Below are 27,925 nucleotides of genomic sequence, written 5' to 3' on the forward strand. Positions count from 1 at the left end.
TTGGTCGCAATACAATATTCTATGCTTGGTGGCACCAGAGTGGCGTGCTGTATTACGAAGTATTGAACCCGATGAAACAGTAAATAGTGATTGAGCTATTGATAACAAAGGATCAATTTGAATCATGCATTGTTCGAAAAACGTCCAGAATGGGCCCAAAGACACGATAAAGTGAGTAAAGCAAAACCGGTTAAGTACTCTCCAGATCTTGCCCTGTTCGATTATCAACTTTTCGAATCAACGAGACACGCGTTTACCGAGCAGAACGTCCTCAATTTCGAAGGAGTTAAAACATCGCTCGATTAATTGTTTTGCTCAAAGGACAAACATTTTTTTTTTGGGATGGAATCCATAAATTGCCTGAAAGATGGACAGAGTGTATAGAGTCAAATGGCAGATACTTTGAATAAATACATTTTTCTATTTTCTTGAAGATTATGTTTCTATTTTTTCGGAAAAACCGGTAATAACTTTCCGGTTAACCTGTCACCACTGGATGTAAATAAACAACATCATAATTTTTAAAACAAAAAAATAAAGGCGAAGTGACATATACTAGTACTGAAAATACTGGAATAAACTTACTATTACGAAATGTTTATTTTCGTTAATACTGTATGTTGTCGTATTAAAAATATTCTTAATTATTTTTGTATAATCATTACCTTTAACATTAAGGTGGAGGTCTTCGAAGTTACCAAAACTCTGAGACACAAACTTATTATAAAATAATGAGCTTATATATCGTGCATTTTTTAATTAAACGCTGGGAACATTCAAAAAGTCCGAGGTTACTGGAGAACTAAGCGAGAAGTTAATCAAAGAGATAGTAGGAAAGCTTAAGAAGTATCTATTTAATTTTGAAAAGTTTCCTTAAGGATTAATGGGCATTGTTCGCGTTCTTAAAATTCGTTACACGAACTTCAATATACGCAATTTATATCTGAAAGAGATTAAAAGACAAATGTGTTTTGTTATAAAAGTTAATTTACTATGTGGAATTGCTTGTTGGTGCGGGAGTCAATATTTTTTGCGAATTATTGTTTTGCTAAAGTAAACATTGTTCATTATTCTTTAGTTATAAACCATATATGACTTCCATTAATAACCTAGGAACTGTTACGTCTTGGAAATATGTAATGGGTCATCAATGAGAAAATCTAGAAGGTCGAATATAGAAGACCATATCTGACCCTAATCTTATGGTTGTAATAATTAGCAGCATCTATGCCCACAGCAAACTGTGTTTCGAATAACAAAAAAATTAATCTCAAGATCAAGGTCAAGATTAAGTTGTTTCAAGGTCAAGTTTTGTGCATTGTTATTAAATTACCCCCAAGTACATTAAGTGCAAAAATATATAAACCTTGAATTAACTATGAATGTAAGAGAGTATGAATGTAACGAGTTAAGTAAATCAATAGTTAGGTAAGCTAAAAACGACAGAAACAAATCTAAATCATACCTAAAGTTAACACTAAGGCATCAGATATATTTTACACAAAATACTGTGGTTTAAATTATCAATATTCTTACGATATTTTAAACAATTATATACTACAAAATAATAATTGTATTCGTTCATTGTATAACATAAACAATATGGAAGAAAGAAAATTCCTTAAAAGGATTAGTTCGCAATGATAGATCGCGAATGGCATCACAACCATTAAAAATTTTATTGCACAGTTATTTTCTGTCTCATATAACTAGGTGTTGGTGAAGACGTAATATGATTACAAACTTACGATCCATAAAACCGTAGCAACTATGTTGAGAAATGTAAATAAACTTACCTGCAGTAGTGATGCTTGGAAGCTGATAAATGCAGAGTAACGCTCTCTAAAGGGGTGAGAGTGTCTTCTTGATATCTGCAAAAATTTGGATACAAAATAGTATATGTAAGCAGTATATAAAAATATTATGTGTATTTGAAAATTCACAAAATGTATACATATATTGAACAAATATCATACATTTTCATAATATTAAAATAATTTTGTTGCATTGACTGGTGTCGTCAATTCGCGACTCTACGAGTGTACGGTGTGGATATAAAAGGGACGGAGATAGACATAAAGTATATATATAAAATAATAAATTAATAAATAAATAAAACTAATTAAAATAAATGCAAACATGGGGCTAAAAGTATAAATAGTGTATATATAATTTAAAAATGGACACAAATACAGGACTACAAACACAACCATAACGGACAGCAAATATTAGCACCCATACCAAAGTGGTAATGGTTATTTGGTTAGTAAAATTTGATTCAGCGTAGGCTAGATTGTATGGAGAAAATCGATTTCTCCTAGATATCTGAGGGGTCCGTATGTTCTCCTGTTAAGACATTTCTAAAATTTTGCAGCCCATACTTAGCTCTACTCTGGACGAGCCGTGGAAAGTCGTTCAATATGTGGTAGACTGAAATAGGGGCATGATGACAAAACGCACACTGAGTAGGCCGGCTCGAAGCCATCAAGTGACCGTGCGAGAAACGACAGGATCTAACGGCCCAATCTCAGTCGATTCATAGATACATCATGATGGAGAAGGAAAGGAACGCGAAAAGAGAAGAAAATATCAACTTTAACCTTAAAGAACCTGTTGTAATTGGCCTCCTGGTCCAAACGACGTTATACTTCGTTCTTTGTGAAACAAGAAACGAATGGGATAAGGTCAGTATGGATACTAATATTTATGATGGGAAGGGGAAAGGGGGCTGCCGATATGGCCCATTTCCTGGTATACCAACATGAGAAGGGATCCACTAAACTTGTCCTGATCCCATTCAGATAGAGGCTACGAATGATTGACAGTCGGCGACTAAGGGATGGTTGAACTTCTGTTCCAGTAAACATTCGAGAGGATTTCGGGAGTCGGTAAGGTTTAGCCATTCTTTGAAGGATTGTATTGTGATGTAAGATAAAGCTTTGAATATCGCGAAAAGTCCAGCGGTCAATACTGAACCCTGTTTAGAGGACTTGGAATGCCCGGTTGTCTACCTCAAAGGCATTGCCAAGCCCGCTGCGAAATTTAGAACAATTGGTATATATGTGCTTGTGGTCAGGGTAAGAGTGGAAGTAAGGACGAATAATGTAAGGACAATGTCCTCTTTTATAAAATTGACATAAGGATCTGGTTATGGGAGGTACAAGAAGGGGATGAAAAAAGCCAATTCCAGACCTGGAAAGACGATCAGCAATTATTTGAGAGGCAGGAGTGGAGTAGTTATGGATTAGACGGTCCAAGACGAAGAAGCAAGATGGTAGAGCAAGCGATCTCACAACGAACTTCGATGCAACGATGAAAGCAAATTCCTACGATAAGAAAGAGGTGGGGTTGATCTAAGACTGCACAAGTTAATTACAGGGGAAGGAATATTAAATTTGAAAGAACTAAATTTCAAGTATTTCTAATAGTAAGCATATTCCCTTGTAAACTATTAGAGTTTTATAACTACTTCTACAATTTGCATTTTACCTCTTTACTTCTTGGATCTCGACCACAATGATTATTAAAGCCTATAAATAAATTAGCTAATATTTTAATAATAATTTAATTATAGGTTTACTTCAATCATAATTGTTATTTGTCAGAAACGCTCAATTTTTCAGTGAAGTCGTGATTTATATCAAAACATTAAGATCGTTCAGGATGAAGTACCTGCTCAGACAATATTGATTATTTGCAATTTCTTATCAAACATGATGACATACATTTTGTTTATTTCCGTCAAATTTTTAGTTATGTTTCCTCTTTCTAAAGACTAAAACAGTTCAAGTAAACTAAAGCGGAATAAAAAAAAAGTTTAAAAATAACTATACAAATAAAATTCAACAACAACAATGTTTGAAAAACTGATAAAATGTTCATATATGTGTCAATACTTCAGTACATTTTTCAATTATGTAAAAATTCATACACTCATTGCATGAATGATAATTATAAAAGAAAATATATATTCAAATTTAATAAGTTTTATTAAAATAATATTAATATTAGCGGAAATAAATTTACATTATTTTCGTTTGTAAATGTACATAATCATACATAAAATTTATTATTTAAATTATACGTAAATCGAATTAATTTAAACATAAGGAAATAATCCCTTTAATTAACAGTAATTCGCAAAAATGTCTGATTGAATGTGTTCAGTTCTTTGGCGTGGGATGAAAATGAATTGATTTGAAACAAACTGCTGTGTGCTTTTAGTCATTATGTTTATCAGGAAAATTATTGAGCTCCAATTTATCAGATAGGATGGGTAAATATCACAAAAACGATGCGTCAACGACGGTTAATATCAACCGGGAATTATTTATCAGCATTTTATCGCTAATATCAATAACATAGGCCAAAAAGCTTTTCTAATATCTAATTAGCTCGCATATAAGTATTTTGATTAAAGCCGAGAAGAAGAATTGATCTCATATAATCAAGAATAAACGGCAATATTTACAACCCAGCGCGTAAAATAAACAAGCCATATTTTAGAATCAACTAACAAATTTTAGTTCTTACATAAAATTAGAAGTTACCTTCAGAGTAGAGAGTAAAGCTGTTTAATGTGATATTTCCAATTTAACATAACATTTAAATGTATGCCAAAGTATTTGGTTCATTCTGCATGAGAAACTGATTTCATTTCATTTGACACGTCAATTGAAAAGTCCCCGGTCTAACATATTAAAACACAATTTTTTTGCAAAATTAGTTTTTTTTTAATCAACATAATTCCATTCAAGAGTGATACACTGATTATAGCGACCTTCCAACTTTTCAATACCATTTTTGTTCTACGATTTGTCATTTTCTTCAAAATAGGCCTCAGTTTCGACAATCACCTCTTCATTCGACGAAAATTTCTTTACAACGAGCATATTTTTGAGATCCAAGAACAGGAAATAGTTACGGGGGGCCAGATCTGGAGAATACGGTGGATTATGAAGCAATTCGAAGCCCAATACATGGATTTTTGACACGATGCATTGTCTTGGTAGCAGAACTTCCTTTTACTTCAAATGCGGCCGTTTTTCGGCCATTTCGTCTTTAATTGATCCAATAACGCTATGTAATAGTCGATATAGATAGTGTATCCTTTTTCAAGTCAATGAAAATTATTCCATGCGCATCCCAAAATAGAACCGTCATAACCTTACCATCTGACTGTTGCGTCTTCCCACGCTTTGGAGAGGGTTCATCGTGTGCAGTCCACTCGGATGACTGTCGATTGCACTTCCCAGTGAAAAACGACGCAACAAACTTGGATTTATTACGGTTGATCATCTTCAAACGCTGATACGAATCATCAATTCGTCGTTGTTTTTGGTCAAAAGTGAGCTAGCCCGGCTCCCACTATGTGCAGAGCTTTCTCACACCCAAATATTCGTGAATGATATAAGATACACATTCAGTTGATATCTCTCGAGAGTCCGCTATTTCATTCAATTTCAATTTACGGTCATTCAAAATAATTTTGTGGATTTTCTAAATGTTTTCGTCAGTAACAACCTCATTTGGGTGTCCACTGCGTTCACAGTCTTCGGTGCTCATTTCACCGCGTCCAAACTTGGCATACTAATCCCTGATAGTTGATTTTCCTGGGACAGTATCCGGAAACTTGGCATCAAGCCAAGTTTTTGCTTCAACTGTAATTTTTCCCTTCAAAAAGCAATATTTTATCAACACGCGAAATTCCTTTTTATCCATTTTTTGCACAACAACAAAAGTTACTTCATTCAAGATGCTATAATTCACAAAGTAATGATTCGACAGCTGTCAAATTTATACACGCATCTTTTAAGGGCTAGGACTAACTAAGAAACATATGGATTTAATTCTAGTAGCACCATCTATGTGTCAGGTAAGGAACATTTTAATTGACCTGTTATGTAGATGATTACATTCATTTATTTACTATTAATTAATCTGTATCCTTTCATAAATCTTGCATATTTCCAACCATAATGGAACTGATAACTTTTAGTAAAGTTTTTTTAAATATAGCAAAAATATTTTTAATATTTGAAAACATATCTGAGGTTTAACTTTGTTTAACTTAGCTTCAAAAAAATACATATTTTATCATCGTTACACACACCTATTTAAAAAGACAAATTTCCTAGTAACTTAATAAATTGATATTTTATTGATACTTTTCACAAAAACATAATATAAATGTCCTGCTGCAGCATGGTCGTAAATTTATGTTTGCGTTTGTTTATAATTGTGATTCGGAGTCTATCTTAATCCACGTATATCCAGTCCAGATAAACTCTAGTTGGTAAAAAGAGACTCTAAAACTAAAAATATAACGAAAAAGATATAGTATAATAGTAGAACATCACCTTTTAAAAATTGGCTATATAACGTAATATTTACATAATCTTTTTCGCCTTCAAACACTAACAAAATAAAATTTTAAATTAATTTTCGGATTGATTGATTGAGTAAAAATGATTTTTTATTTAAATTAAAAAAACTAAAAAGAAAAAAATATATTAAACAAATTTCAACTAATATATAATAAAGAATTTTAATTTACAGAAGTTTTTTTCAAACTTTTCCACCAAAACAATACTACAAAAAACAATAAAGATTCGTTTTTTTTTTGTTTCTCGCAAGACGGACCACAAATAACATTTACTCATATATTTGCAATTAAATTCTTGATTTAAGCAAACAACTTAAAAAGCTTGTACCTTTTTGCGCAGTACACAGTACAGTTAATATTTAATTACACGAAAGATGCTCTCCAGAATCTACAACATAACCTACTGTAGTTTAAAATGTCTCATCCTCAAAATAGCATTCAATTAATTAATGGAACTGATATTGATATTACTTTAATTATTAAAATTCGCTTACTTGACTCTTTAGACAGATATTAGTATTGAAAATTTATTGCCGCTATGCCATTTTTCATATTTCGGATGAGAAAATAATTCAATAAAGCTAAATCGGGTGAATATTTATGCTTTAACTTGTAGAAAACAATTAAAACTTTTTTTTTGTTATTTTTTACAAAAGAATTATTATAGACTCTGTAACAAGTTGGCATTGTACCCATCTCTAGTTGCTTTTCCTAGTACAAGTCTTAGCGACATCAACATCAAAAATATCACAGTTTCATCATAAATTCAATATCATTCCATTCTTGAATATAAAGCAGTAAACTTCGTCAAAAAATGTAGCCTTTAAGCCCTTCTCACCTATTATCTTGTCCTCGTTCTTCTCTACTGTTCAACCACTTCCCTTATTTCTTTCTTCTTTCTTTTCTTCTTGTTCTTCTTCTAATTTATCCCCTTTCTATTTAGAATATTATCCGTATCTGTTGCTCCGTTTTTCTATATCCTTAACCTCATTATAAAAATGACGCCTTCTCCAATTCTCTAGATATAGCTTTAATAATTATCTGATCTCTATTGGGCTCTTTTTAAATATATGTTGTCTCTTTAATAGTTTTGTTGGTTTGTTGTTGTTGTAGTTTGTATTGTCTGGTATGTTTGTACTGATTATATCTATATCTTTATTTTTATTTACCTTGATTTTAGCCTGTTTCATACCTTGAGCATATTCCGACATATCTCTGAATGGTTAATATATGTGATTGTAACAATACGATTAAATTCCGTATATAGTATTATTACATTACAATTTAAACCTAATATTCTATAGAGAACGGTATTATTAAAGCAAATAAAGGGTAATATCTGAACCATATCCTTAATCAAAAACATACACCAGTTAATTACCAATTAGCATAGATCCTTTGATACACATAATAACTAAAATTATAAAGCGCTACAAGTTAAACGCACTTTAACCTAACTCTGAATTAAAAATTATTAGAGCATAAATAGCATGCTATATAAATGAGCTCGTACACGTAAACTCGTTCAATCTGTATATTTTGTACTGAATTTTTTTTTAACCAATCAAACGAAAATTAATATGCAACTTGATGTACAACGTGGGGCAAAAGATAAGTAAGTTTGGTAATCATAAAAAGTTTATTTGGTCTTTACATTTTCTTTTTCATTATGATCTCGGTTAAATGGTGACCACGATGTAACTTTCGGCTCTTTTTAAGGTATTTTTCATTTCATCCTCCAACATCTGAGACTGAACTTCTTCAATTTCATGACGAATACTGTCTTTAAGATGTTGAATCGTTTGGGGCTCATTCACGTAAACTTTTGATTTAAGAAAAAACCCATAACAAAAAGTCTAGTGCTGTTAAATCCGGAGACCTGGCTGGCCATGCTAAATCGCCACTCCGCGAAATTAGCCTTCGTGCAAAATCGGCATTCAATAATTAAATTATTGAACGAGCTGTGTATGCTGTGGCCCCATCTTGATGAAACCACATGTACTCTAGTCCTTGTTTTTCCATTTCATTCCCAAGAAAATTTCGAATGATGCCTTGGTACCGTTCAGCAGTAACAGTAACGACAACACCTAGGTCAGTTTCAAAAAAATAGGTACCAATAATGTTTCCAGCATGAATACCACACCATATTGTTATTTTTAGTGGATGCAATGATGTTTCAGGAATTAGTTGAGGATTCTGTGTTCCCCAAAACCGAAATTCTGTTTATCGACGTGGCCACTAAAAAGAAAATGGGCTTCATTGCTCATTATCAATTAAGATGAAAAATCTTCAATTTCACCAGACAACCTTAGGTACATTAATGCATACTCAACTTGTTGATCAGGATCTCTCAGTAACAATTTTTGGACTAATTGAATTTTGTACGGGACTAACTTTAACTTTTGTACTGGAATTAATGTTTCTGTACACCGCAACATATCGCGCACCAGAGCCACTTTTTCAACGTTACGAGACTTCCATTGTTTTCCAGAACGAGGCCTGTCTGCCGTCGTACCGCACTGTCTAAAATTCGCATGTAAACGATAAATTGTGGTTTTGTCAGGCACTAGACGTTTAGGATATTTTTGACGCAATTTCCGCTGAGTAGCAAAAATGGAACGATCATTTTCAATGAATATTATCACTATTTCTGCTCGTTCTTTTGGCGTATATTTATCTATAACAAAATTTGGACGTCTACACAATAAAATGGTTAAAGCGAAATTGACCTAAAAGTCACATAACCAAGGTGGCGCGCAATCAAAATAGTAGAGGAAGTTCTGCCCCACCTTTGCTATTTGTTTTTGTTATTTGGTAAAATCTACCTTAAGTAAAATTATTTCCTTTTCTTTATCAAAGTACCTATTTGTTATATCACTTTTCTACTTCCATGGCAATGGCCGAGAACGTAGTGACAAAGAACCTCATTTCTCCAAGTTAGTTCCACTACCAGAAAATAAATAAAAAACCGGGAAAAAAGCTAAAAAAGCTGTCATAGTTCACAGACATAATGGGATCAAGTATATTTTGTTACTCAGAAAGTATATTGAAATACGTATATAATGAGTATTGTACAACCACATAAAAAGTAGGTGGAAATTACTCGTATTTGTTTAATTGATTAGCGACAATTTAGTTAGATGCATAATTCAAATAAACATTAAAGCTGAACTAAGACAAAAATGCCCTTGGTTCCACATTTACATAAGTTATAAATAGAAACATAAATATTTTCGTAATTGTAATAAATTAAACATAACCCTAACCATTCTTGGATTATGCGACACGTAAATAAGCTCTACGTCCGCCCAACAATTTTCAATTTATATAAGTGATAAAGGCAATGTAGATCGCACAATAATGCTAATGGGGTTCAAAAACAGCTCGGCAACAATTCTGTTTCATAAAGTTTTCCAGCGTAAACACTTAAACTACAGTTACTGTAAGACATATTTAATTAATACTTCAAAAACAAGCATTTTAGTACTGTTAAATATTATTTTAAGTTATGTAATATTAATATAAGCCAAGGAATTAATTATTTTCAATTATGTGCCGATAGAACCCCGGTTCATGTCTTTGAGGTGAATGTAAGCCACGAGCTAATTGAAAGGATGAAATCGAAGAGTGGAATAAATAAGCAAAAAACGATGCAATTTTATTTAAAAATTTAGTTGAAGAAATTAGTCTTTTAATCAGCCTGATGTATTTATTGATTTGACGATATATATTTTAGGTGATAAATATTAATAAAAGATAAAGACGATATAAATACATAAATTAACTAATGAAAATATACAGCGGTTAAAATGAAACTAACTACATTATTTGCATAGATGGCACACTTAGGACAAATACAAGAAATTATGAATTATGAGTAGTAAGTTTGTAAACATTTTAAAGCATTCATAAATATTGAGATATATAACAATAAATGTTATAAGATATGTGACTATATGACATTTTATTGTTTAAATTTTGCATAAAGTAAGTTTATGTAAGTTTTGAAACTCAGTAGTCAATTTAATGATTGTAAATATCGTGGTTTTAAATTGTAATAAATTATCTACTAGTGTTCGTTATTGTGTTAATATACATGCTAAAGACGAATATCAATGTCAAAATAGTTCTATTCAAATATTCTCTGTTTTCCTATACATATATATTACTTCATTTATTATTCTATATATATATATATATATATATATATATTTTTTTTTTTTCCGAAGTTTTTTTCGAGTAAATTCGAATTCAAAATCAGACAATATTTTCCTTCTCATTTTACTCTAGTAAAAAAGAGACGCAATGCTATCTGATTAGTTCGATCGCGTAAACGAATGAGCTTGTTAAACTCGTCCGATTGTCAGACGTATGCAAAATTTTTCAAAGCAATTGTGATAAGAGGTTATTAATCTAACCTATAAACTATTGTGGCTATATAATTAACTGCAGTTTTTATATGTACTATAATGTTCAAATAAATTATGATGTATGTAAAAAATAAAAACTTTAAAAGCACTATATAATACTTTGTTATAATGTTCAGTGGTGTAGTAATTTATACTTGTCAGTACTTTGTTGATTATTAAAACTGAATGGCAATTATATTTAATTACATGATAGTTATTTTACTATACAGACATTTATTATTTTAATTAATGTCATATATAAATACATTTTTGATCTTATATTAAAAATACTGTGGCATACAAGCTTAAGCAGCATATCATTTATTAATTATTTTTTATATATTTTAAAGTCTCTTTTTACCAACTATGGGTTTATCTGGACTGAACCTAAAGTTTAACGTGGGCTTCGAACCACGATCCGCATTAAGCCTACCTACTGGCGAGTGATCAACTTAAAAATCATCCCAGAGGACATCCGGTCTTACCCAGCCTGGTTCAGCCTGGTTATTGGCGTGACTGAGATCATTTCCTTGGCGGATTTTACACTCTTGCCTTGAACATTCACAAATTTTAAACAATCATATACATAAATTTACGACCATACCCCAGCAGAATTCGAACCCGCGGCTATCGCTACAGGAGGACCGTCCTGTTGCCTTTACCACAGCGCCACCAAGCCGGCTATATTTTTTTAAATTATTCATTTTACTCTGTTATGAGAGAAACATGATTAATTTATTAAATTCGACCACAGAGCGGTCACTTGTATGTAATTTCTTCTTCTTTTTGTTAATCCGGATGCCGGACAAAAAACACCCATCAAAATAAAATACGACACGCAAAAAATTAATGTGGGTTTTACGAACCGAATATAAAAAAATCTCCATTATTTTCCGGACAACTCCGCAAATCCACCCCCTCCCCCTCCCACCCACACACACACACACACAAAACGAACAAAGTTATTAGCATATATTATTCATAAAACCAAACATTTAGCAGAAGTTAACTCTGGAAGAATTCTTTTTTATTGCGGGAAATTTGGCAACGCCGGAGTGTGATTGTGGCGTAATCCCATTTGAATAAAAATTTCCCGAAATCCGGGCGATTCGGTCGGCATCTTGTTCTCCGTGGAAATTCGTAATATTTTAAAAGTTTTTTACGGATTTACTGTGGTTATTTATCCTGCACTCGGTTAGGTTACAGGGAAATCGTAAAACTCGGTCTTTATACGGACAGAACACGTAGAAGTCGTGCGATTCCCTCGCGTTTTTTCTCTCTCTTTCTCTCTCTCTGTTGGGAATCAAAAGTTTAGACCGTCTTTTACGTCGTCCATATCAATAAAGTATTTTATTATAAGCGTAAAAGTTAATATTATACCATTAACGTTACCGTTTTCGTCATTTAATTGCCAATAAATGGCCACGAGAATTTTTGTCCATAGCTATCTTTATTAACGTTAATTCAAGTCCAGAATTTTTAGATATGATGGTGTATCATAGCGTCGTTAATTATGAAAATGCGAGATTCACTGGCCGGTCCTAAATTTATCAATTTTAGTTAATGTAAAACCGAAGTAACTAACTATTTTTCAATTAATTACACATTTGACGTAATGCTTTAATGTGAAGTACCCAATATTCATAATATTTTTTAAAAATTATGTAACTTATATAGTAAAAATTTCATGTATTCTACGTTAGGGCAGGGATGCTGAAAAAATATCGATATATCAAAAAGTATCGATAGTTGTAAATTAAAATACATCGAACTTTTAGTAACAAATTAAAATAGCGATACTACAAACCTAGGGCATTCTGCGAAGAGTGTTGTATTTTTCTTTTAGATACACCATGCCATCGGTTATCAAGTAAATTGTGCGGGGAAGAGAAGGGTTGGATTGAAGAAATGTCGATATACTTAAAAATAGCGTTAGGTACTATTGACTGACAATAATCGAAACAGTCGATATTGAAAATAGTAATTATTATTTCAGTCAACTACAGGTTTCGGCTGATTTCTATTCATGACAACAGATGGAGTACGAATTCCTTCCGTTACTAATTAATAGAGAAAAGGGCGGAGATAATTATTTAAAATAGTTAAAATGAATGTTGCAAAGACTACTAGCAATTAAAAAATAGGTTCATTAGATTTTAGTTCCTCATTTGTTGGTAAGAAATTATTCTTCTAATCAGTCTAGTGTTTGTTTATCTTAATATTAAACCATTTTTGGACGTAAAGTTTCTAAGTTGTTTTATTATATATATAGCAATTGTTTTGGTTGACTGGGTCCACTCAATATTAAATATTGATTATTATTATTGATTATATTATTGGGTTATCGCTTTCATCCACGTAGGTTCTTGAGAAAACCGATATTATCTCGATATAAAAAATATCGATATATCAAAAAGTATCGATAGTTGTAAATTAAATTATCGAACTTTTAGTTACAAATTAAAATAGCGATACTACAAACCTAGGGCATTCGGCGAAGAGTGTTGAATTTTTCTTTAAATACACCATGCCATCGGTTATCAAGTAAATTGTGCGGGGAAGAGAAGGGTTGGATTGAAGAAATGTCGATATTCTTAAAAATATCGTTAGGTACTATTGACTGACAACAGTCGAAACAGTCGATATTGAAAATAGTAATTATTATTTCAGTCAACTACAGGTTTCGGCTGATTTCTATTCATGATAACAGACGGAGTACGAATTCCTTCCGTTACTAATTAAGAGAGGAAAGGGCGGAGATAATTATTTCGTTTCATGTGCAATACAGTTCATTTTAAATAATTTTAAATTGGCAAGTGGCAGCGTAAACAAAGGAATGTAATAATGATCCCAAATATATTGTATTGTATCTTAATATACGGAAAGTAACAACGACACAAACGACAAGAAACAAAATGTTTTACATCACCATAACCCTACTTTTATATGTTCGACAAAATATAATTTCTAAAAAGCTCGTTAAATTCCGACAGTAGGCATACGAACAAAAGACGCTTCCTCACAATGAAACACACTGGCGACAGCCCGTTAATGCCGAAAATAAATGGTGTAAATTCATGAAAGGAGTTTTATTAAATACGGCACACAATAAGGCAACCACAGCAAAAAAAAACACGAACTAATAATAATATTAGGAATTTTATTAGAAGTGTCAAAAAACGTAGCAGAATGGGGCTTTTCATTAAATTCAATTAGTTAACCTCAATGTTTTATTTATTATTTCAAATTTTTCAAGAATAAATTAGCATTAAAATTGATATCATTCGGAAAATAAATGAGTTTTTTTTGTCTTTTCCCAACTTTTGGATTGTAATTAAATTTGAAAGTGAATTTATATTTAGAAGTATTTTATCAATAAATTTTAATATTATGAGGTGCTTCTAAGTATTCGAATAATTTTTCGTTTTAGAAATGTATTTATTAATAAAAATTGGTACAATATATATTATTCCAGATATTTTCTACTTGAATGAAATAAATACTCATGAATAACAGCATCATCTACTTGAATTGACTACATCTGCGTCATTGACAATGTATATAACTTTTTTTGGACTAACCAAAACATTTTGATGTTAAGATCGTAAGCTTTTTGTCGAATGATCTTACAATTTATAATCACCTATTTTGGGCTTCCAGGCTGTTATTTGCCAGTTTTTTTATATCACTAAAACTAAAATCGATAATTGGGATATGACGCAGTGTCGTCACTGTAGGTTTCTAAAAGTTTTTGAACAACAAATAGTAGTACCGAATATCGAAAATTCAATTTTAAGAGATCCATAGTGTGTATATGAATAGTTGTATACAAACTTCTCATTGGATATCGTTGATCTAAACACCATATAAGTACCTAATAGTTGAGAATTTTGTTATTGATAAATGTACAATCTTATGAGTTACGAGTTAGGATCATTATTATTTGCACACTCAATATTTTCAATACTATCAAATTCTATATAAGTAAAAATTATGTTATCAGTTTTTATTATTTGAACTAAATGAACTACTGTTTTTATTAAACACTATTTTACATTAATAATGTACTCGGACAAATTATATTAAAACGTTCGAACATATAACCCATGTAATGAGTTGCAAATATACGTTTCTGTCAAACTGGTATAGTGAAAAGGTCATTTGCGCCCTCCTGTGGGCAGCTCCGGTATTTGCATATATTATAACTGGATTTTACGCAGTAATACTTCATGTTTTGTTGCCTAGTTGCCTATATGGATTAGAACAACGAATTTTATTAACATAAATAACGTTTATTCATAATTAAAACATGGAAGAGAGTTTATTTATATAAGAGCTTTACGGTATTTGTATATTAATAGCAAACCTGTCATTTATTACACCATTAGGGTCAGATGAAAATATTACAAAAAGCGGGCTTGGTTGACGTAGTGGTCAAGGCGACAGGACGGTCCTCCTACTTTTTTTTGTTCTGGCCTAAAACCAGGCGGTATAACATCACGTATACCTGATCGGGGAGACTTGGAGTGACAAGTTGAATCGGGTTATGTGGGACTGCCTCAACCGAACCATGGTCCTCCTACCTTTTGAAATTTCATGTTTGTGATATTTTATAATCTGGATGGAATCTTTATTGAGTTCATTTAGAAGGGAGTGACATGAAGATAGCAACAGGTCAGGTTCGAGTACTGAAGAGTTATATAAATCAAAATGGTTTACTTTTGCAAAAATTATGTTTCTTCCCGACAAGTTATCTCCTCGTATAACCCAAGTTAATCGCCTACCTATGGATTTATAATGATTATAATGATGTAATTGATATTTACCAATAAATTAATGCATATTTAAATGCAAATATTTTATTCTCTGATTGTAAAATTGAAGAATATTTGGCTATATAGCCTTATAGGGGAGTTATGTGGGAAGACGAAACACGAGAGAAAAGTTGAGGAACATAGTAATTTTAAAACTGTTCCAAACTGTGAAATATCCGAACACATAATTGCCGACGATATAATTGGGTATACTATCGGGATATATGAAACGTTATGAATTTTAAACAAAACCCTCTAAAGTTGCTTTAGTGTCGTTCTGGATATTCCAGAATTTGCATACGTAATAACCGAGTTTGGTTGTGAAGACGTAAGACTCCATGTTTTGTTACTCATACATATTCAGACATCAAATCTTGTTAGCACAATGAGTCTGCTTGGCAGACTCTTGTTCTTTCACCTTAAGTAAGTAGGAATTAATTGCTATTATTATTCACGATATACTAATAATATTTGATGATGACTTCTGTTTATCTTAACATTACAAAAAAAAATTAGCCGTAAGGTTTTTTTTAATTATTTAACAATTTCCTGAAATATACGAAAAAGTTTTTAAAAATTCAAAACACCATTTAATTAATTTTCCCAACTGATTGAATTTCGTTATGCCAATGTGTTTTATTAAATAATATAAAATTATCAAAAAATAGCCTATTTGACTGGAACATTTATAGTAATATATTTTTTAAAATGTGTATTTTTAGAGCAGGGTTAGAAAAGAGCTAAGAAAAATTGTTCTTGCTTAAGGATTGATAGTAATTGATATCGTTCTGGAAGCATAGTACATCATTGTACTAGAGGTAATTCTAGAGGTTATTAAGACGTTTCTGTATATGTTAGCGGTATTAATTTCTGATTCATTTCAAGTTTCTTTAGTAAATGTAGTTCTTAACAATGAAATAACTAAATATTACAGGTAATTTTTACATTAATTTGTGAATCAAAAGTTTAACAATTAAAAAAGTGAAACAATTAAAAAATAGGTTCATTAGATTTTAGTTCCTCATTTGTTTGTAAGAAATTATTCTTCTAATGAGCCTAATGTTTGTTTATCTTAATATTAAACCATTTTTGGACGTAAAGTTTCTTTTAAACTTATTTAACAATTTCCCAAAATATATTTCTAGGATATTAAAACACCAATATATATATATTCTATGGAAAGCAAGACTTAATTAATTTCTCGAACTAATTGAATTTCGTTATGCCAAAGTTGTTTTATTGAATAATATAAAATTATCCAAAAATTATACTATTTGACCATAACATTTACAGTAATACAGCTTTAAAAACTATATATTCATTATAGTAAAAAAAAACGTTTAATACTAAAAAATCTAAACAAATACAACACCATAATATCATATAAAGTTTTATTTAAAATATAGACTCCATTATTATAAAATATTCATATATTTATATAAAAACAAGAAAATAACGACATTTTAACGAACAATGCTTTTTATATCGATAAAAGTCCATCAAATATTCAGTAACTAATTGGCTGGCAAAGTTAATTACCTTGATAAGCGACTTTTTATGAGTTCACATAATGGATAATGGACAGAATATAGCAATTGTTTTGGTTGACTGGGTCCACTCAATATTAAATATTGATTATCATTATTGATTATATTATTGGGTTATCGTTTTCATCCACGTAGGTTCTTGAGAAAACCGATATTTTCCAGATATGATTTTAGCAAATGCTATCTGTTATTAATTATTCATTTCTTTCATTTTTTTAGGTCGCTCCATTTCTATAGACGCTCCCATTATGCATTGTTTATTTCTTTACATTATCAACGCATACGACAGATTTTATGTAGTCGTAAAAGTGTTGTTACTTAACACTATTAAGTTTATTGCAGTTACGATAAAAAATGTTATCGAGTTCCCAGTTCGCCAATTCTATTCTTGTTTTTTGGGGTTAGGCGAAGTATATTGCTTCTTCTATCAATATTAAAAGTTATTTCCCTGCTTTTCTTCTCAGATAATGAACGTATATTATATGCGTATACTTTTAAATATAGCAGCGGATATTTATATAAACTAGGCTATGATTTCTTTCCTCGTAAGTGCAGCTAAACCAAAACCTCGTTGATGTCTCAAAACTGAACAAGTATGAAGGAAACTATGATTGGGGAATTCACCTTTTTTGAAAAGCCTGTGATATTAAATACTCTAAAACTAACCATTACCACTGTTATCAATCAATTTCTGCGAAGATCAAGTTTATGAAGATCATACATGTAATACTTCAAATAGTTTGCGAGGAGGTGTATTTTAGCTGTATACAAAGTTACCCTCACCTTGGACTATTTTGGAATCTGAACATATTCCCCTAAATATTATTCTTGCTCCATCTGGTGTGTACTGATGATAGCGCTATATTCGCCGATACAGATGTTAGGGTTTCTAACATATTTCATGATAGAAAAATTCGCATTGCAGAGCCATATGGCTTAAAAGCTAATGAAGAAAAAAACAAGGTGTTGAAAGCTGTGATTAGATACTATTGTAAATATCGACGGGATCCAGCTAATGCAGGAGTAGAGATATTTGGGATGCAGCTGAAGAAATAAGCCGAATCGACCAAGCTGCTATCCAATAATTCAGGATGTGACGACAATAACAAAAATATGTTAATAGCTACCCCAGACCAAAATGAATTTTAATTTTATTTTATAAATTATGAAAATGTTTACGAAGCAATTTAAGTTTTATATACTTTCTTAGTGACAATATCTTTAATTATTATTTATTTCCAAACCATAGATTATTAAAACAGCATAAACAAAACATATACGTCGTACTCCCCCTTATACCAACCAACCTCCTCCCCCAAACAACCAATTCTGTAAAAGCGGCAAGTAAAACGCAAAGAGAAATCGCTTTAATCCGACATGCACGCAACTGACGAAAAGATTCGGCTTCGAAATCCGTTAAGGAAATTGAAAAAAATAGCCTTCTTCTCACACGGAATTAAAAAGTTCCTTACCGTGCTCGAGAAAACTATCCAATTATAACAATACTTTCTATCATTTTCGCTGTTTGCGGTAGGTGTTTCCTCAAACGATTATCTGCATTTCAGTAAGGTAATCCTTTGTTGAGGTTTTGGCAAAGTTAAATTTAAGAGCAGGATAACCTCATAGATATTTTTTGCTTTAATATATTTTAGAGTCCACCAACAACAGTCTATCTGGACTGGACCGACAGTTTAACGTCCGACTGGCGAGTGACCGACTTGAAAATCATCCCAGAAGACATCTGTCCTTACCCAGCCTGGTTACTGGCTATGATTTTCTATGTCGAATTTTGCATTCTTGCCTAAAGACAATCAAATATGTTAATCAATCGCAAGCATAAAGTTACGCCCATGGCCCCAGCAGTATTCGAACCCGCGACTATCGCAACAGCAGAAGGACCGTCCTGTCGCTCTTTCCTCTGCGGCAACCAAGCCGCACCCATAGATCTTTAATTTATATGTAACTAACCTAACAGTCAATGAATGTCGTAATATCTTTATGCAAAACTTAATTAAAAAATCCATTCGATATATATTTTCTCAAAGCCGTATCAACAAGAATTTCACTTTATTGAAGCTAATTATCAGAAAAACTCTAAATATGCTATTTTCTAGCGATTTCCCATTCAATTTCTATTCTCTAACATGTAGTATGTCATACCTTATTTACTATTATTTACTGCTTTATTTGAAAATTAATTACCATGTATCATTTTTTATTCAATCCCTTCATTTTTTTCTGTATCATTGCTTGAGTTATTAATGTTGTAACTAACTCGACTATTTTACGTATTTTTATAGAGAACATAGAAATAATAGCAAAGAAAGTGCTCACTCACAGAAGATTAGTATGGCCCCTGCGCAAGGATGTTTCCGAACGGATTATACGTGGATCATCTTCAATATTTAACGGCTAATATGAAACAAGTTCTACCGCTTGCAAATACAATACATAGAGAGTATAAATAAAACCTAACGCGTTAAAGAGCCGATTTTTAAAAGGTTTGTTTATTTTGATGGCTTAAATTTTTTCACGAATCTCATAAAAATCATGAAGATGTCATAAACACGATATATATGACATTGATAAAAATGGAATGTTTCAATAAAAATATTTACATTAGCATTATTTATATATATTTAACCATACAAAAAATAACATTAAAAAGAGCAGAAATATTTCAACTGAGTTTGAATAATGATAATAATATATTAATTTAATTAAAATACATAATACAAATATGCTCTTGCGTATCTTGGGATAATTATTGTACTACACCACAATATAATTACACTGGCAAATATTCTATTATATCTATTTAAACATGAGCCAAGCTAATAATTATTTCCAACATTAATTATACAACAAAAGATTTTTTCATTATATAAATTAAAACATTATTTACATAAAATATATTATGGGGTTAGTCAAAATAAATGCCAATTAATATCCAAATTAAAATCTAAATAACAAGTTTTTTCTGTTTCCTTTGTTTTTAGTTTTTGATGTCAATCAATATTTTTTACATAGTTACTAGTGGTTGCCGACTAACCTACAATTTGTCTTTACAATAACTCAAATTGAAGAATCCCCGACCTACCATAGTAAAACATATTTTTTTGGCAAAATTAGTTTTTTTTTATTCAACATAGTTCCCTTCAAGGATGATACACTGATTATAGTGACCCTCCAACTTTTTGATACTATTTTGTAGTACGATTTGTCATTTGCTTCAAAATAGGCCTCAATTCCAACGATCACCTCTTCATTCGACGAAAATTTCTCCCCAGCGACCATTCTTTTGAGAACTGAGAACGAGAAATAGTCTCTGGGGAGCCAGATCTGGAGAGTTCGGTAGATGAGGAAGCAATTCGAAGACCAATTAATGGATTTTTACCATTGTCTTCACTGACTTGTGGCACGGTGCATTGTTTTTGTGAAGCACCACTTTCTTTTTCTTCAAATGCGGCCGTTTTTGCAGCGATTTCGTCGTTCAAACGATGGAATAACGCTATGTAATAGTCGCTCCTGATGGTCCTTCCTTTTTCAAGGTGATCAATCAAAATTATTCCATGCGCATCCCAAAATACAGATGACATAACCTTGCCAGCCGACTGTAGCGTTTTCCCACGCTTTGGAGCGAGTTCATCATGTGCAGTCCACTCGGATGACTGTCGATTGGACTTCGAAGTGAAATGATGGAGCCATGTCTTATCTATTGTCACATATCGATGCAAAAACTCGAGTTTATTACGCTTGATCATCTTCAAACACTGCTCCGAATCATCAACTCGTCGTTGGTTTTGGTCAAAAGTGAGCTCGCGCGGCAGCCACTTTGCACACAGCTTTCTCATACCCAAATATTCGTGAATGGTATGATGTACACGTTCAGTTAATATACTCTAGTGTGTCTGCTATTCATTAAATTTTAATTTACGGTCATTCAAAATCATTGTGTGAATTTTTTAATGTTTTCGTAGGTAACAACCTCTCTTGGGCGTCCACTGCGTTCGCCGTCTTCGGTGCTCATTTCATCACGTCTAAACTTAGCATACCAATCCTTGATGGTTGATTTTCCTGGGGCAGTATCCGGAAACTCAGCGTCAAGCCAAGTTTTTTATCAACATGCGATATTGCTTCTTATCCACTTTTTTTCACAATAACAAAAGTTAAAAAGTTAAATCAAAAGTCAAATTTATACACCCATCTTTTGAGGATTAGGGCTAACGAAAGAACATATAGATTTAATTCTAGTAACGCCATCTATGTGTCAGGCCGGGGACTTTTCAATTGACCTGTTACATATCACTATATTACTTTGCGCGGAACACCCCCATAATTTAATTCTATATACCCTTTTTACACTCGCTTGTATAATAGTATTTTATTATGTACTAATAATTGTGATAATTTTCTTCTAATTAACTAACTATATAACTAAATATTTTTATGGACCTTTCAGCTGAAGCTAGCTTGGTACTACTGTTAGATTCACACGTTCGAATGCTGCCCAAGCTAATTTAACGCAAGTTTATATTTGTGATTATCCATAGACAGAGTGTGACTGTGAAGGGCGTGAAAAATAAGGAAAGATTTTTATTTCCTGAACTATTTATACTATCAACCAAATCTTTTCGATGTCGATAATCTGAAATATACTGTTTTATAAGGGATTCTTTCTCTTGAACTGAATGAACATATTATCCACACTATAAAAATAAATAAAGAACTTAAGATAGATATAAATAAATAGATAATCTCAAATTTCATCGATAGCTATCCACAGTAAATAATCCCTGATGCTCATTTATTTTTTGATACCAGCGCAGTATTTTATCGGTTTTCGAATGATGTTTTCAAAAATCACACAACCGAATTTATTTTCTGACATCCTAGCATATAATCTTATGGAAATGGATTATTAAGTTGTTTACGACATAAAAACACAAACCAAAAACATCATCTGTAAGTAATATTTCAAAAAAACACAATAGAGCTCTTTGCAACTTTCTGTTTGGTTCTGAAAACACAACTTTAAAACCATAACAATAAATCAACAACTACCAAACTGGGGGGAGGAAATGCTACGAACTTTCTTGTTGTTATTTTTGTGCCTCGTTAACAAGATAAGTAATTCCAAAATCGTTTTTCATCCCAGTAGGCGTATCGAAAAAAAGGAAACAAACCCAATAGAATATTTTATTGCCAATGTAATTTTTTCTTGGGTAACTTTTTTCTTACTTCTACTTCTTTTTAACTGAAACCTATATTAGCGTTAAAATAATTTGTTGAATTTTCTATATTAACGTTTACAATAATTAAAAAAAGAGTGTAAATTCAATTTTACAGTGATATATTTCATTTATTACTATTCTTAATATTGTCAATAATATTGAAAAGGGTATCAGATTTTCTTATAATTATATTTATATTAAAAAAAGAAAAAAGTTTTCTTACTGAACTATGTCAGCCTTTGTGGCCAACAAAATACAAGTTGCTGGAGTACTGCTTCTTTGTTTTAATATGACTAAAGAATAACTGATAAACATCAATTACTGTTGAAACTTATATCAACTATTCTCGACAGAATTATTATCAGTTCTGAAATCTTTAAAGTGCTTCTTTAACATCATTGACAAGAGGAGCTCTAAAGCAACTGATGCAAACTAGCCAAATATTGACGGCAGAAGATATTTCAGCATGGCAACGTTCTATTATACACTTTAGAGGCCGAACAGCACTTCAAACTTCAAATATGAGAGAAAATGTCGCGGCTGATGACAATATTTTGAATAAAATACATAATGTTAAGAGAGTAATAACCAAAGGTATAAAAAGTACACATTTATCAGCCTATGTAATAATGTATATATTAATCTAAATAAGTGTTAGGGAGTAATTAAGAGAATCAAGCAATGTTAGCAAAACAAGACAAAGTATTTCCTTGTTTTAGAGACTAGAGTTTGTTTTTTAAATTTATTTTAGTTTCCTTTTCACCAATCGGGTTACTTGCAGAACAACCACTACAGTAGTCAAGCTGGGCAGAACCGGATCTTATCCTCGAATATTGGATATTACAAAGTTGTCTTTAGACAATCACAACTATTCATTTTCATCAATAGAAATCAATTAAAACCAAACAAGAACTCTCTTCATAACAAAGTAGAAAACACATTATTATGGATGAAAATAGATTTTAGTAAAAATACAAATTAACCACTATGTACCAGTACAATAATAGCCTTTTAAATTTTTAATTCTATAGATATTTTTTATAATATATTAAAATTTAATTTGTATAAACTTGGAAATTATTATTGTTACCTCATTTAACAAAAAAATAATGTGAACGCACAAATTATATATATATATATATATATATATATATATATATATTAATTTCAAACTTCCATTTTTATTAGGCTTATTCAAAAAATTAAAGCAGGCTTGGTTGGTCCAGAGGTCAAGACAACAGAACAATGTTCCTACTGTGGCCATAGTTGATGGTTCGAATCCTGCTGTGATTACTTGTAAATTTATGTTTGTGATTCCTTCTGATTATATACGTATATAAGACAAGAGTGTAAAATCCTACAAAGAAAATCATAGCAGTCACGCTAGTACCCAGGCTCTTTAGAAGGAGATGTCTTCTGAAAAATGAAAGTTATACAAAATTAAAGTTGATCACTCGCAAGTCGTTAGACTCAATAGCGAGTAGGATGGTTTGGAGCCCACGTTAAGCAGTAGTTTTAATACAGATAAATCTTTGCTGGTAAAAGGATATTTTAAATTTAAAAAACAACCATTTGAATATAATAATTTTGTTAACCGTACTCGACTGAATACTCGCATAAAAAACTACTTTATGTGAAGTATATTCATCAATCTCTAATTTTCAATTAACATGACGATCCAGTATCAATTTGCTAAAATTACCAATCGTGGCTCTGATTATTGGTGATGTCAAGTTGAACGATTACCGTGGAATGACCCGTTAACTAATTAGTTAATTGTTTCTGGATCGTTCGCAATAACCACGCATTCGCGCACCTCCACCATTAATATTTACAATTAGTTAATTAAACTCGAATAAATTCGCTATTAACTAATATGGAAACTGCGGTCACTTGACGACAGTCAAATTAGATAATTGAGCAAAGTGCTGGAGGTATTTTTCGAACCAATCGATTCCGTTTATAAATTCGTCGCTTGCTATTGGAACTATCAGGAACGATTGTTGGAAGGTTCGTAAATAAACGGAGAAATCGATCTCTCGGATATCAGTGAAAACTCGCTCGATAAAAACAATCAAATATTTGTAAATATCGTAGATAAAAATAATATTCATTCACAATTGTTTTTAAAGTTATTGATAATATGAATACGTATAATATTAATATTTATAATGATATAAAGTTTATTATAAATTAAGTAATGCAAACAATAAATAGAGATAAAGTGGGAAATTCATTTTAAACATATGATGTTATATGCAAAACACAAATAATTTCAAAATATATTTTGAACAAAATAATATTGAATATATATTTAGAAAATACAGTATATATTTGCTAATTTTTCTAGGAATTGATAATTTAAAAGAACAAAGGTGATTAGCTTTAAAGAATATTATAGGAAAAAATTTCACGTAGTAAGTATTATTTTTTAAAAAATTAAATAGATCACAACAATTTTGATAATTTTTTATACAGTAAACGTAATATTGCCTTTTATAGGAAATTTGTTGCGGATAATTTTAAAATACATCATATTTCTTAAAAACAATAAATACATTTTAATTGTAAACGCGAGGAAATGAAAGAGGTAAAGGATATAATTAAAAACGCACATAAATTATATTAAAAGTAATCGTAATTGGAAATATATACCATGTATGTTAAAAAAATTTACAAAATATTACAAATCTCATTTATTAATCAAATTAAATAAATGAACAACGTTAAAAAGGTTTGAAATACAAACGATTTACTTCAAAAAACTTTTACTACTTATATACGGATCGTTACAAAAACTAGTACACATAATTGTAGTAATATCATTTTTGAATCATTGACATGTTTAATGTTCCCCTCAAGTTGTTTTAAAATGTTAATTTAAAAAAATTGCGCATAATATTTTAAATTATGATATATATTTTATTAAAAAAAATATATTTTTGAATATATATTGAATACAATTTTATATAGAATATATATGTTCTAATATCATCACTAATAAATGACAACAATGAAAAATTAATATGAGAGTTTTTTTAAGAAATATATATTGTAACTCTTATACACATAAATTATGAAAACGAAAATTATAAAAACGCTACTAATATTAATTTGCTACGTTATATCACTTTCATTAAAATAAACGAATACAAGTGTTTAAAGGAAAGTTTGATAATTCCTGTTGTTGAAGAATAGTATTAGAATTGAGCTAATAAATAAAAACAAATTAAAATAATCGTAATATAAAATATAAATCATATATGTCAAATGATTTTTACCAAATATTATAATATTTAGTTACATTAATAGATCATTTATAATTTTGCTATCATTTTATATATAAATTTAGTTACTTTAAAAAAAAATATTTGGTGCATAATTTTTATAATTATGATAGCCAATTCCATTAAAAATACTTTTATAATTATTAATAGTGATGTTAATATATATATATATATATATATATATATATATATATATATATATATATATATATATATATATATATATATATATATATATATATATATATATATATATATATATATATATTAACATCACTATTAATAAATGACAACAATGAAAAATATTATAAAAATTATACATGCAAATTATGTAAACGGAAATTATAAAAATGTTATGAATATTAATTTATTATGTTATATCTCTGTTATTAAAATAAACGAATTCGGCTGTATAAATAAAGCGTGAAAGTTCCTATTGACATTTGTTTGTTACATGAAGCAGAATAGTATTAAAGAGCTACTACAAAAAACAAAATAAAATAATCGTAATTGAAAAAATATGTCATATATATTAAATAATTTTATATAATATTATGTTTCGTTATTAAAAAAATGTAATTCAATAAACTTTGCAGTTATACACAGATAGTTATTAAAAATAATGTACATACTTTTAGCAATACAATTTTGGAATCACTATTATTACCAATAGATCATTTAAAATTTTCCTTTCCTTTTTTTATAAAAATTTTGTTACTTTTAGAAAAAAATATCGTGCATAATTTATGTAATTATTATATTAATTTTCATATATATATATATATATATATATATATATATAGCTAAAAAGAATTATGCACATAAAATTATAAACGTTATTAAAATAAACATATATAAAAGAAAGCTCCTGTTGATATTTCCTTACTACTTGGAGCAGGGTAATTTTAAAATGAAAACTACGCGAAAAAATAAAAGAAAACGAGAACAAAAATAAAAGGAAGCCCAAGCAAATCGTCTAATAACAACTTACCCCCAAAAACAGTCGACGCAAGTAGCTCTCGCGACACTTCGAAGTAGAAGCGCGTGTTTCTATATCGTTCCCTGGGGGGTGGCGGTAAAGTCAACGGCGACGGGCCTTCCCTCTCTCGTCGGTCGTGTCGTGAAGCGACGAATCGTCCTGACTGCGACCCGGACCAACAGGTTGGCGGCAGGCTCCAGACTGGCCCCGGAGCCTGGTCCTTCGTTCCGGGACGCGGCTGCGCGCTCTAGGTCGCCGGTCTGTCCTCCGGATTCAACATGTGAGCAGACGGTCTCCGGCTCGGCACGGTGGTCGATTCCCGTCGGAAGGTAAACGCAGATATTGCGCTTCCGTGCCCTAAGAGTCTGTTGCGACAACCGACCTTTTTAATATACGTGCCTTTAGACTAAAACTATATTAACAACTTATTATATTTAGTGGTAATAGTCAATAATCTAACAAAGCATAATTAAATAGTATATTTTTTATTTAAAGACACTTATATGTATGCCATCATTACAACTAGTCATTCACTACAACTATACGATCTATACGATAAAAGAGTCAATGTACGTCATCAAATGCATGACGTCAATATGCCAATATTGTCTGATCAAATCTTACTTTTAACTTATTTTAACTCAAAATACTACTGTAAATAATATATTACGAGAATTTTATATCTAAGTAATGTATTTTCCTTTCATCAGGGAGCATATTTACCTTTTAACGTTTAGTTCCTGTTTCCTTCGTTACTGTGTTTCCTTGTCAAGTCTTATTCTGTGTATATTTTCATTCAAGTTTGAAGAAAATGGTGGAATACATTTTTATTCATAAACATTATACCATTTTTTCCAAGTAAAAAAATATCATAATCCATACACCTTCTCATTATAAAGATGTAAATAATTGAAAATGTATTTTGTTATTATAAATGCCAAGAAAATAATATTAATTATTTCTACGTAAGTAAAAAAGTGTTTGGTTGTATAACGTGTTTATTGAAATTAACTGAAATATACATTAATGTTTGTGTTTCCGTTGCATTTATTTGCGCACATTAACAAACCAGACTTATTCCCGACGTTTGAGCAAACGGCATAGAAAAGTATAAGAAAAGTTAGCGTTATTTTTGCATAATTAGGGAGAAAATGTCAATAATTGTAAGCATTAACGATTTATGTATTTTTAATAATAACTAATCGTATCCTAATCGGTTTTTCCCAAAACGGAAAACAAAATTCAATATCATTAGTAGGTATACTAAACC

At 30.7% G+C, this 27,925-nt stretch overlaps 1 protein-coding gene and 1 long non-coding RNA gene across 4 annotated transcripts in view; both read right to left on the reverse strand.

The window, feature by feature from the left end:
- The window catches only part of LOC143198549 (ras-related protein Rap-2a), a 134,736-nt gene extending 132,869 nt beyond the window's left edge, over positions 1 to 1,867 (reverse strand). For all 3 annotated transcript variants that reach the window (XM_076407852.1, XM_076407851.1, XM_076407849.1), the window contains exon 1: positions 1,797 to 1,867. The gene's annotated coding sequence lies outside the window, so the exon portion shown is untranslated. The remainder of the gene's footprint in view (positions 1 to 1,796) is intronic.
- Positions 1,797 to 27,757, reverse strand: LOC143198334 (uncharacterized). The gene is made up of 3 exons (XR_013006195.1): positions 27,725 to 27,757; positions 26,668 to 26,902; positions 1,797 to 1,871 (listed from the first exon to the last, which is right to left on the reverse strand). It is a non-coding gene; the product is annotated as an uncharacterized LOC143198334 (long non-coding RNA).
- Positions 27,758 to 27,925: the final 168 nt, after the last annotated feature.

This window comes from Rhynchophorus ferrugineus, unplaced genomic scaffold (assembly GCF_030347505.1).
Source record: "Rhynchophorus ferrugineus isolate W39M unplaced genomic scaffold, kcgeb_rfMv2 rfM6, whole genome shotgun sequence".
In the NCBI taxonomy this organism is placed as follows: Eukaryota; Metazoa; Arthropoda; class Insecta; order Coleoptera; family Curculionidae; genus Rhynchophorus; species Rhynchophorus ferrugineus.